This window comes from Triticum dicoccoides, chromosome 2A (genome assembly GCF_002162155.2).
Source record: "Triticum dicoccoides isolate Atlit2015 ecotype Zavitan chromosome 2A, WEW_v2.0, whole genome shotgun sequence".
Classification (NCBI taxonomy): Eukaryota; Viridiplantae; Streptophyta; class Magnoliopsida; order Poales; family Poaceae; genus Triticum; species Triticum dicoccoides.
Window position 1 is genome coordinate 198,804,250 of NC_041382.1, and position 12,939 is coordinate 198,817,188.

Here is a 12,939-nt window from a genome sequence, read left to right on the forward strand (position 1 = left end):
CTTGCTATCCACCAGATATAAATCAGACAGCCTATAATGCAGGATAGCAGGCACACCATCATCAACAACTCCATTTTTTATAAGAGTAGAGATAAAATATATTAAATGTAGTATACCATGTTCATAACCACACCATGTTTATCACCGTTATATATATTCACACATCCGTCGGTTTTAAACACTATGATAAATTCTTCAAATATCCGAATTCGCTATTTATAATGAAGTATATATGATCTCTATTCGTATTTTACACCCACACAACCCTCTTATCTTTGTAGCTAGCGCTAACTTTCTCTTGTGCATGCACACGCCCGCATCCCTCTCACCCTCCCTCAGCATTCTCTAGCTCCATCGCACAAATTCGTGTTTTCACTTTAGGTCGTTCACCCACGGTGTGTGTAGGCCCCCTAGATCCTTCTTTATAGCACACATCGATTGATATGCCTCTCTAGCCAGGTGTGCCTAGCACAAACACAGGCTTCCCCTCTTCTCTTGTCACCGTCCATGCCTCACTCCCACCACTCTTTTCATCATTCTCATACTCGCACACTCCTCCCCCTCGATATAGTACGCCTCTCGTACCACTTCCTACATGCATCCCTCTCTCTCTATCCTTCTCCTCGTGCCTCATTTGCTTCTAACACACACATGCATGTATACCGATCGATCTCCCAACATATACCTAGATCGACTTTAACTACCCACCCCCCCATCGATCGACATACCTCACAAGTTATGTCTCTCCTTTCTCTTACAAAGGGCGATTGATCTTCCTATGTAGTTACGTCTGCTTACCACAGCCACATCACCCCCCTCATCATTCATGCATGCCTCCTGACCCATCTCTCACACGCACGTGCATAGACAACAAGCAGCCATCTCCTCTCTTATTTATATTGCGGGCGTGCCCTCCATTTGTCTAGCAAGCCTATCCCACCATTTGTTAGAAGCAACTGCACTACCACCCCCTCCAACACTCTAGCTCTGTCTCTCTACCAACCTTATTCATCTCCTGCACATATGCATGGATGCCGATCGATCTCCCTTAATACATGAGGTAGGCCTCTCTCCTCCTCCACACATATACCAGCCATTGTGCCTCTATAATTAATTGGGCCTCCCTCTTCCCCCACCACACACCGATAGTCGAGCGTTGCAGGTAGGTATCCATGACATAGAGACAAACTGCACATGTCCCATCTCACATTCCAGTAGGCCAGCCACTCTATATCTTTGACATGGGCACACACAAATTCGATGGCACTCTTTATCGATCACGCGCGCGCGCGCACACACACACATCATCCCTTTCTTCGATTCTATAGACACCTCAAGCCGATGATACCTCCACTCTCTTCTCGTGGATTGCCCCCTCTATATATATGTTATATCCAGGACTCTATTTCACACACATTGCATATGTTAAATTTTTTGATTGACCCCCCCCCCCCAAAAAACTCTCAAGAACCCACACACTATATCTCTCTAGGTTTGTGCCTCTCTCACACAACCCCACGTAGGTGGTGTATGTATACAAGAAGAGAATAGGTGCACCGTGCACGTACTCACGCTTCGTGCCCAGCCACACCCGCACGGGTACATGGTGGAGCTCATTTCTTTACGAAATGGCAGCCCACGTGCTAATTTGAACGCCTGTAGCGGTTGTTTACCTAGGGAGGTCGTGTACCACACGTGCACGAAACAAAGTTCGACTTGACGCGTTGCCGCGTTATTTTTAAATAAAGTTATAGCGCTCAATGGCACGTACATAGAATATAAAACGATTTTTATGGAGGAAAAGGTAGTCCGCTCTTCAGAGTATCTCACACAAGGCTCCGGTGGCCTCTCTCTCTCTCTCACCGTTGGTCACTGATCTGGCCGCATCCTGTCTGCCGGGGGAAAGGGATAGCGGTGGCCTCTCTCTCTCTCACTGTTGGGCACTGATTCGGCCGCATCTCGTCCTCCGGGGGAATGGAAGTGCATCATTTCTCTGTTCGACGGCGCCGAGGCAGCACATCCTGATCTGCGGTACACGCCGTTCTCTCTGACCAAGCTCCGGCGCGCCAGGGCCTACGCCACCTGCTCGCAGATTCCGCCCGCCGCCGCTCACCTAGTTACATCCCGACGACCTCCAGGTATCCCCTCCGGCCTTGATCCACTGCCCGTTTTCCCACGTCGCTGCATGTGGATCTTCCATATTTCTTTGCCCAAAACGTAGCTCGTCCGGCGTACTTTCCATATTGCATTCTCGTCCTCATGCCGTTTTAGACAAACACAACCGTGTTGTTATCTTCCCTTAGGACAAGGAATATGCTTATTTTTTGTCGTCGCATGTGTCATCAGTTGTTATTGGCCAGTAATTGTTTCCTTTCTACCTCTTTTTTGCAAACAGGGCTATCCATTTCACCTCGTTGCTATTGCGACCTTTTGGGTGAACTGCACAAATCACTTTTTTCTTAAGAGTGTTTTGTGCAGTTGTACTAAACTGTCACAGGGCAACGTCTCTACATTTCAGTGCGACTTCACAAAGGGAGATTGGTTTTGCTCTATCCTCCTCATCCAACTCCGAGCCTAATCTTCTCCAACTAGTTAGTCTTAAGAGAGACCGCAAAGGTGACCGGCTTCTATTTGTGTGTTTATTGTTTCATCAGCAGTCCTCTATTATTGTAATCACACTTGATATCTTTGGAACAGGGACGCTCAGCTCTATTTTAGTGGAACTGCACAAAATGATCGGAATGTTGCATGCTCCAGACAGCTACTTTTTTCCCAACATGCCTTGTTGATTTAGACAGAGCTGGGGGACGTTGCTGCCAATGAAAGCATGGATCAATTTTAATTTAACACCTTCTCATAACTTTGTCTTCAGTTGTGATGTAATTATTTGCTCTGATCTGCTAATAATTGACATGCATTAGCAAGGAAGTTAGTTTTTTATTGTTTCCGAAAGAGCATCGATGCCAAGACACGCGAAACAAAAGCTGAAAGCTCACACCATTGTAAAATTTCTTGTCGCTGGAAAATTATTTGTATAGTACGTCAATTACGTAAACAAATGATGGAAGCTTGATAGAATTGCCAGAAGCCTCTTCATCATCCGGGTCCATGTGCCATGCACGAAATTATACTCCTTCGTTCCTAAATATTTGTGTTTTTACAAATTTCAAACGGGCATATGTTAGAGTATAGATTAACTCATTTTGCTTCCTATGTGTACTCCCTCCGTTCCTAAATATTCTATTCATTTTAACAGAGATTTCAACATATTTTAGAAAGACAAATACTCCGGAGTATATTTAAGAACCGAGGGGGTAGTGCACAACCGCATGGGAGACTCAGCCCGGTCGTTGTGCCGCATTAATAGTGAGTAATGAGCAGTCAAATCATAAGACCCACCTTTCCCACTGTAAGTTGCTCTGAAGAAGCAACCATTAATACACTATTCTTTGAATCCACTCATACTACTCCATCCGTCACTGTTTATACAGTGCGCTTCGGAAAAAAGAAAAAAAATCTGTGGGACCAAGGCAACTAGCGATCGGCCTGAAAAATAGCATTGGTAGTTATAGCGCGGCGTCTATTACTATACGGAATAATGCGTACACACATGCATGCAGTGCTTCCACCCCGGGTACACACATGCATGCACTCCGTAGTAGTACAGTACATGGAGAGAAAATTGTGGACTTGATTGCAGTTACCACGCCCTAATTAATTGAGCATTAAACCAAACGCGTCTAAAGTCTCTCTGGTGGTGGAAATGCATTGAGAAAAATGCATCATAATGAAGCACGCCCTGTAAACTGTGACGGAGGGTGGAGTAGTATGAAGGTGCAAAACCAAGTACGCGTACTAGTACTCCGCTTGGCTCTTCGCCCCTTTGTGAAGTCGAACAATGATGGTACTCCGCATGTTGGGTACTACAGTGTATGCCTCTGACAATCTGACACCGAATGGACTGATGCATGTCCACCGAGGGTAGGTTGGATTAGTCAAAAGGCGTAAGCGAGATCCACCTTGTCCTGCAAGCTTCTCCTCATTCTGCGAGTTGACGGGACACACCAAAAAGTAGTGCTAGTCCATATTCCCTCCTTTCCGGTTAATATGGCTTAATCTTTTTTGCGGGTAAATGAGAGAGCTTTATTCATATATAAGCATTCGTAGGACGATCAGCCAAGACACTGGTCACTAGGAAGCCAAAACAAGAAGTAGGAAGCGAGGTGTTTCATAAAGCCAGCTCTCGGCCACATTCAAAGTGCAGCAAGCACGGTTCGTACGAAGATGCGCCGCAAGGTTTGCTGACCTGTTTACATGCCGAATAACGAAAAAAGAGAAAATATTGCTGAGCACTACTATTTGTAATAGGATATGAGCCAGAATTAAGCGAGAATTGTGGCGAGTGTTCCATGCAATCAACTTCCATTATCACATGCGAGAACCCTCAAAGAGAATCAAATGTGTTGAAGATTACTTTATCACATTTTAAAATTATAATAAGAGTGCAGACGCTCCTCCATCCGATTCCTAGTAGTATAGTGTAGTATGCTTCTCGCAATCTGACACCGAATTAACTGTTGCACGTCCACCGCCTGAGCGAGGGAGAGCTTGCATTAGTCAAAAGTTTCTCCTTGTCATGGGAGCCACCGCGCGCAAGCTTCTCCCATCCTGCAACCTTCTCCTCGTTCGGCAAGTTGATGGGACACAGCAAAGTAATGCTAGTCCATGCTGCCTCCTATCCGGTTAACATGGCTTAATTTCAAACGAGATAAATACACTATCTGTCACTGTATATTTGTAAAAATATGGTAAGTGGACTTCATAATACGCTCATTGCGCTCAATATATATATTTTCCGGTGTTCATACGGTCACTAACTCACCCTGACTGAGTATGTGTGTGCATGCACGTGTAAGTTGAGCACTTGAGCGTCACCGTGTGTGTTCCGTCGTGTGCTCAGACATGCATGCATTAGGGCGTCGCGCGCGTTTTTGCGTCCATGTGTACATGTGACTGTTGCATACACGTAGGGGGAGTACGTGTAGGGGCCACTAAGGAGCAGTCAAATCACACAGTAAGTTAGTCGGAAGATGCAACCATCATTTCACTCTTGAATGACATGTACGCAATATAAAATGGTTGATATGGAGAAAAAAGAAAACCACTATACTCCCTCCTTTCTGGTTTATAAGGCTCAATTCAAAATTCTCACCAACCAAGGTAGATGGTGAGCACCAAATTAATGCTCTTATTTTCCTGAAAAAAGTATGGTTACCAATGTAAAATTACATGCACTGGTCAATTTTCTCTTAGTACTTGCATGCAATGATTTAATGCACCTTGGAATCTGAACATGTGATGGAAAACAACCAAATTGAGCCTGATGAAATGGAAAAACTAAAATTTTGAGATAAGCCCTATAAACCGGAAAGGAGGGAGTATATACACTAGCAGGGTGCGTGTGAGAGACAGGTCAAGAGGTGAATGACACGTGGCCCCAGGGGGTGGCTGGCCCACCTATCATACAGCCAAAGGCAGGTGCAGTAGAGGGCCGAGGAGTAGTACAAAATCCTACGCACCTACACACGCTAACCAAGGTCTGAGTAATCACTCGAATCGCAAGATCAGTTGACTAGAAGCTACGCTAGACCCATGGAGGCGATGAGCGCGAGCATCAGCTGGCTGTGCCAGATGGTCCATGATGCCGGCCTGCGGCCCGGCAGGTAGTATTGCTTGAGGCCGCCAGGGTGAGGGGCCGCTTGGACGACAGCTTCGCATCCTTGTTCGATGAGGTCCTCGTCGGTTTCCTCGACGTGGTCCTCGTCGGTTTCCTCGAGAAGTTCACCGTTCTCAAGAAGCTTGCGGACGACTTTGATGTAAGCCTCCAGCCGACGCGCCAAGGCTCTGCAATGCCCGCCACCCTCAACGGCCACTATGGTAACAACCTCTTCGACGCACTGGTGACCCTGCGACCGCCCGCCGTCTCGCTGGAGAATGTCCACCTCGAGGTCGCGCTTGCTGCGCAGCGCCTGGCGCAACAAGACACCATCGACATAAGCACCCATGTCTACGCGCAAATCGTCCACAAGGACTAGTACGTGCAAGAGGAGGACGATAGGACGCTGACCTTCTTGGAGCGCAGGGCAACCTTGGACGGCACTGTTCAGAAGCACGTTGAGCTCGCCGCCAACGCCGCTGCTCCTCATACGTCGGTTGGTGACCCGACACACTAGGGCGTGAGGATGTCGTTGAACATTGATGGATCCGTATGTATTTTTATCCTTCCGTCAAATCCATGAAGTAGTATATGATACTACAGTAATTATCTTACCATTCGCATCAACTTCATAATTTTCATACATACTCCATGCATGAACGGCGCCAGAAGCCAACTTCTCATTACTCTAGGCAAAATCGTTATTTTCTATCTATCGGTCACGCCATGGAGCAGAACCAAATTTTACAAGTTACGAATTCAAAAGGAAAAGCCTGCCGTGTTCGCGTTGCACCCCCACACGGTTGGTCCGGCACGCTGCTCAAGCGGGAATGCATGCGGTGTTGCATTTTCACTTACAAGTGGGGCCGCAGTTGAGCAAACCGACTATCGGCAAACCCCCACCCCGCCCATCGTGTGATGGCTGAGAAAAGAGGACAAGAGGGAGAAGAGATGGCTGTAGCACGGACTCCAAGAAAATTGGTGTCGGATGGGACTCGTGTGGGTGGCGTGTGACGTACTGCTAAACGTGAATGCTAGTTATGGCCCATGCCACCCCACTATATCGAGCCTATATCGAGGTACGTAGAACAAATTTCCTGCAGTCCATGCTCAGCCCTCCTCTATCTATCTTCTCAGCTAGCCAGCAGACGCGCGGAGCCCATCATCTGTTTGCTCACATGCGGCCCCACATGTCAGTGAAAACGCAAGAGGACCCACTGAACCTGCACATCTTTCACCTCGACGTGCTGGTGATGAAAAACAAATCCAATAAAGATCTTCGGTGGCCGCTTTTGGAGTTACTCAAGAGTAGTAAGATTCTATTTACAGTTTAACCCAAGATGCACATCTCGTGGCTTCAACTACCACTCTAGTTTCTTTCATGACACGACCTGGATGCTGGATGTCCCACGTGTCGGCAAAAGGAGGAAGAACCCAACCAAATCTTCGGTTCTGCTTTCGGATTAGACTAGTTGTGCTAACTTAAATTTTTTATTGTGTACTCCCTCCGTTCCAAAATACTTGACTTCTATTTGTCCAAAAATGGATGTACCTATATACTAAGACATGTCTAGATACATATATATTTTGACAAATAGAAGGCATGTAGTATTGTGCAACGGAGGGAGTAGAATGGATGCAAGTTTTTGTATTGGGAAGAAGAGTACATCCATATATTGAAAGAACGCAATTTAGTAGATGTTCTATCACTTTTAGCTAGTATAGAATAGAGGCTAGACATGAGAGTAGATGCGAGGAAGCAACGTCTATTTCTTTACACTTGAAGAAGAAAGAAGCACGCAAGATCGAGCCTCCGCAGATCTACAATGAATGCATCGAGAAGGCACTAATCCAACTTACTACAGGAGTAGTCAAAATTATCGTTGGAGTTCGTGCAAAATGGAGGTCCGTTTGGGGTCGTGCGTTGGAGTTGGCCTTACAAGTGGCATGGCAGTTAAGGAGACCGACTATCGGCAAACCCCCACCTTGCCCGCCGCGCGATGGCTGAAGTTAGAGAAACAACGAGGTTGAAGAGATTGCTCTCGCACGGACTCCAAGAAATAATATGGTGTCAGATGGATGTCGTGGTGGTGGCGTGTGCCGTACTCCTGGACGTGAATGCTTGTTCTGGCCCATGCCACCCTACTACTCCTACTACTTACTCCTACTATATACTATACTACTAGTATATCGAGGATTCGAGGTGCTGGTTACGTACAACGAACACATTAACATATGGCTACAGTAAAAACACCTGCCTGACGCGCGAAGCATGTGAAGCTAGTACAAATAGTGTACTACTATTGTTGATTGGCCTCATCCGATAACCTGTTGCAATGCACGTACAATTATGTATTCGGAAAAAATGTTTTTGCCTCGTCGCACCACTCACTCAGAGAAGCGACTCGAAAGCCATTCATAAATTTAGTATGTTTATCACAGGCATATCATTTTATTACATAGTACAACAGGTCATCAACCCACATCGACAACGAGGATACATTATAAATACTAAAGTTTTCACCACACAACAAATAACAAGCCATGAAATGAACTTCAACTCAACCATTCTGCGGCGTTGGAAATGCTTGCTTTGAACCACAAGTGATTCTCTGGGACGGGCCATCCGTTGTCGATCTGGAGACCAATGCAGGACTGATCATCCAGGCTGAAGCGGCCTACTATATCAGTACCAGGGTAGGGAACCACCCAAATGTCCGAGGTATAGACACAGTTGCTTCTCATAAATGTGTTAACAACAGTTGGATTGCCTTTCACCATCATCGGATAGTTTTGTCCAAGGAAGAGCGAGTTTTCTCCAAGACTATCAATTCTGTGCCAGGGAGAAGGAGTTGGCGCTAGCACCCTAGTATCCATCCTGAATACCATGCAACGGGTGTTGGAATAGGTCCGGAGAGTGCGACCATGGGAGACTACACCTGCTTCCTTAGCAGTAACATCATCAGTGGGTTGTATACACACAAGAAGAGGTGATCCATTGGAATTAGTTGCGAGGCGCCACAGAGTATATCGGCGCTGCTCGTCCTCATGCTCGTGATCATCACCATCGTCATCTCCCCCTTATTTATAAAAATCTTCAAGTATAGGTGGTGGGATGTTCACAGGACCTTGGAAACACAAGAAGAAGGTTAGTTAGTAAAGGGAAACTTGCTAACCCGCATGCATGTGGATGAAACAATTATAATTACGGTGGAAGACAAACGTACCGAGACAACGAGGATGCCATGCAAAAATAGTGCCACGAGTGGTGGTAGCAAACACAAGGCCCTCGTATTCAATTGCATCATAGTACTCATCCGTGTACAAAAACTGATTTTTGAGCAATATCCATCGAGTGAAACCATCAAGGATGGCAACAAGCTTGTCGAAGATAGCAACAACAACATAGTTTTTGTAATTCCAAGAGCGGTTGGGAACTCGACAAATTGCTATCTTCTGTAGACGACGGTCACCATGATCATATTTGAATGTGCGTACATTACCGGTGTGCTCAACCTCTGGGCAGTGTGCTGAGATTTTTGGAAGTGGAACCCGGTGACGAGTGTACACATTCACAAGTTCCCACTCGCAGTTGGACCCAATGTAAACAACCCAATCTCCATTTGCGCCTGCCCAAGCCTTGCCCTCAAGCGATGGCATCTTAACATCACACGTATCATTATCAAGCAGCATCAACTTGCACAGGGCGAGGCCTCCGTCGTGCAGGCGCCAGTCATCAGGTTCATGGCGAAGAAGATAGGGGAGATCAAACCGCTCCTTAACCGTTGCGTTCCTTGCAATGATGTTATTAGTTGAGTCGAGAATGGGCTGGAACGAACCTGCCATGCTAGCCGAGGTGATGACATCGCACCGATCAATGAGTTCCTCCACCACGTCATCTTTTAGATCGGGGCAAGAATAACGAGGTCGCTTCCGGCATGTTCCCTCCATGGAGAAGACGATCGAACAATGGCATAAGAAAGGATGAAGGGCTGAAGGAAAATGGAGGAGGGAGAGGAAGAGCGTGTGACAGCAGTTCCAAATCGAGAGGGAAAGGCGAAGAGTCAGTGGACGGTTGTGTGTTTCCCATGGTTCACGAAGAGGCGCCCCGGCCTACACGTCCGTTCGGAAATACTCCTACTACTCGCCGTCGTCTCACTGATATGTTGGAAAGGGACCACATGTCAACGAAACATGCTGTCTAATTTCTCGTGCAAAATGCGATCTGGCCGCGTTGGCCTGAGGTGCCGCATTAGTTATCGACCTTTATTTTTTTAATGGCGTGCCGATCAGTTTTGAAGCACGACTAACTGGTACTGTACGCAGAGAAAATATAAACTACTCTACCACTACCCCACCTCCAGAACTAGTAGTATAAAAGAGATATATGTAGGCTAGAGCTTCAGCGCTTTCTTGCTAAGGGCTGCCCACTTGCTTCTCACACTACCACCCTCTCTCCAGATCTAAAAAAGACGGCCCCTCTCTCCCTCCTCACCGGTGGTCACAGATCTGCCGGGGAAGAAAAGGACGTGCAGCGTTGACGCACTCGTCGTCGGCGAGCGAGTTCACGCACTAACGCCAAGGCCGTCCTCTCAGACCTAGCGCCCGCGCGGGATGGCCTCCGTCCCCAAGCTCGCTGCCGTAGTGTGTGCGGAGGACGACGACCACGAGCGAAGCCACTTCCCGCCGACCCTCAGGTATGCTACCTCTTTTTGAGCAATAACCTTGTTTTATTGCCCCATCTTCTACGTCGTTGCATGTGGATCTTTTTCCACTCCACCATCTTCCCAATTTGCTATCCTCTACTCTGCTGGCCACGCAGACGAAAACCATAATTTGCACTATTAATGGAAACCCTACTTCATGCAGACTAATCCATGTCTGGGTTTAATAAGGAAAGGAAGGGAGACTGTACTGTCCAAGAAAGTAGGCATCAAACCGGCATCTAGGTTGAAAAGGGGAAAATCAGTAGCTAAGGAACAAGTCTTGTGTCTCTTGGTTGAAGAAGGGTAGAAAGGCATGACAACGCAATAGAGAATGACCAGGTCGATCGGTTTGTTGTCCTCGCATAGGAAAAAGGTGGCTAAAGAGAACAAAAATGGGACCGTAATCCACATATGCTGCCTGGATATTTGTTGCTCTGGGCAACCATACCTCCCTCACCCCTCTGCGTCCGTGGAGGTACATCGTACTGGTGCCTCCCATGCTCTTATTTCCACTTTTTTTGCTGTTAGTATAACGCCAGCAGTCAAGTCAAGCAATGCTACTGCTAAAGTGATGCCACATTTAACTAATGTCGCTCTCAGTCTAATGCCACCCATAAATTTAAGCAATGCCATTTAATGTCACTGGTTATTTCAGGGTTAGCTGTTGATTGTGGATGTATTAAAGATTTTTCAGCTATAAGGCATTCTAATGCTGTTGCGCAGCCAGTATACCAACGATGAAACTTGTTACTACCGACAGATTTTTGCACTGTTAATGCTTATAGATTACATACCTCTCTTTCATGAGATAAGTTAATTTTTTTGTACAGTGTCACCAAAATGCCAAGGCGCTGATGTCATTTTATTTTGGTTAAATTGCACAAACAATTATGAAGACAAGAGGAAAGGTCAAGAGTGGGCACCTCCTCCTCCGGCTGTTCTCTTGAGGAGGTATGTATGTTTGTCTCTAATGCATGTCGACTACATACCTGACATCATGATGTAATGTTAAGTCATTTCCTTTTGTACAGTGTCACTGAATTGTCAAGGCGGTGATGGCATTTTATTTTAGTAGAACTGCACAATTTTTTTTTAAAAGAATAGGAAAGGTCAGGAATGGCTCACTTTTCCAGAAAAACTATGTATGCCTTCCTCACATCAGCCGCTGTTGCTTTATTTATTCCTTCAAACAGGTGGTTAGAAACAGTCTTGCTACCTTTTCCCATTAAGGAATTGGAATGCTTATATTTGTGAGTCTATGCTTCAACTAGTGCCACTTTTAGAGTAGTCGTACTTTCAATATCTATGCAAACAGGGATGCTCGATTTTAGTGGAACTGCACAAAAAGTCCAACTGGTTCAACATTAGGAGCATGTTTTTTTCCCAACCTTTATATCCAATTGGTGGAACTATGAGCTGTTCATTACGAAGGTACATGGTTTGCTACTATCTTGCTACTCTTTTTGTACTGTCATTAGATAGTAATACTAGTGGTTTCCATGTGAATTTATTGGTAGGGTGGACCTACATTGGAGGTGCAGGACAGGATTCAATGATTGGATGCTCAATTTCGGTTGTATCAATTTCACCTCTTCCATCACTGCAAACACGGATAACCTTGGTCTGATGAAGAATAGGCGCTATATTTGTGCTCTAAACCAGCAAACCAATTCAGTATGAAATTGTCCAAGGCAAAACATAACTGTATTAGATTGTCTAGTGCAGAACATGACAGATGCTAAGCGGAAGAGACATGTTTAAACCGAAAATACAAGGTGTGGTATATGTTTACTAGCTGCTTGATATTTGTGCAGACAGAGATGTCTGCCCGTTGCTATTTGGCAAACAAACAAAGTGTCCGCAATTTTGGTTGAAATGCACAAGAGAATAGTATAGTCACTGCATGCAGTGCCATTTGAAAATAGACACAGAAAGATTGGATAGTCACTTCATGGACTGCAGAAAAGTAGTACTGTACTATTTATTGGCCAACACTAGGTGCTTCATTGCTTTGGTCTGATTATACAATGGGCATCAGTTTGCCTAAGTTAAAGTTTGTATTCCGAAAATAGTCTCGCCGTGTGATCGAGAGAAGACCAAATCATATTGCAGTGGATGTTCCTCCATCATGTCTGGTTCATTCTCATGGTTCCAGCTGTTGGTGAAACCACTTACGTTTGCAAGAGGAATTGTGGACTTCACAAACAAATTTGTATTTCAGTCTGTACTGAATGTTGGCCAAGAGAAGCATCCATGTTAGTAGGAAGAATAGTTGTTTTTCTAGATCTTTGCTTTTGGAGCTACATATTTGTATATGATATGTGAGTCATTGAGATGCATTAACATGTTGATCTTATGTATGGGAATCATACTAGTTAGTTTTAGTTGCGACGCAAGATCCGAAGTGGCTGATCTTTGCTTTTGGAGCTACATATTTGTATATGATCTGTGAATCATTGAGATGCATTAACAGTTACTTATTTCTGTTCGCTCAGTGTTTACAAGTTACTGATCGAT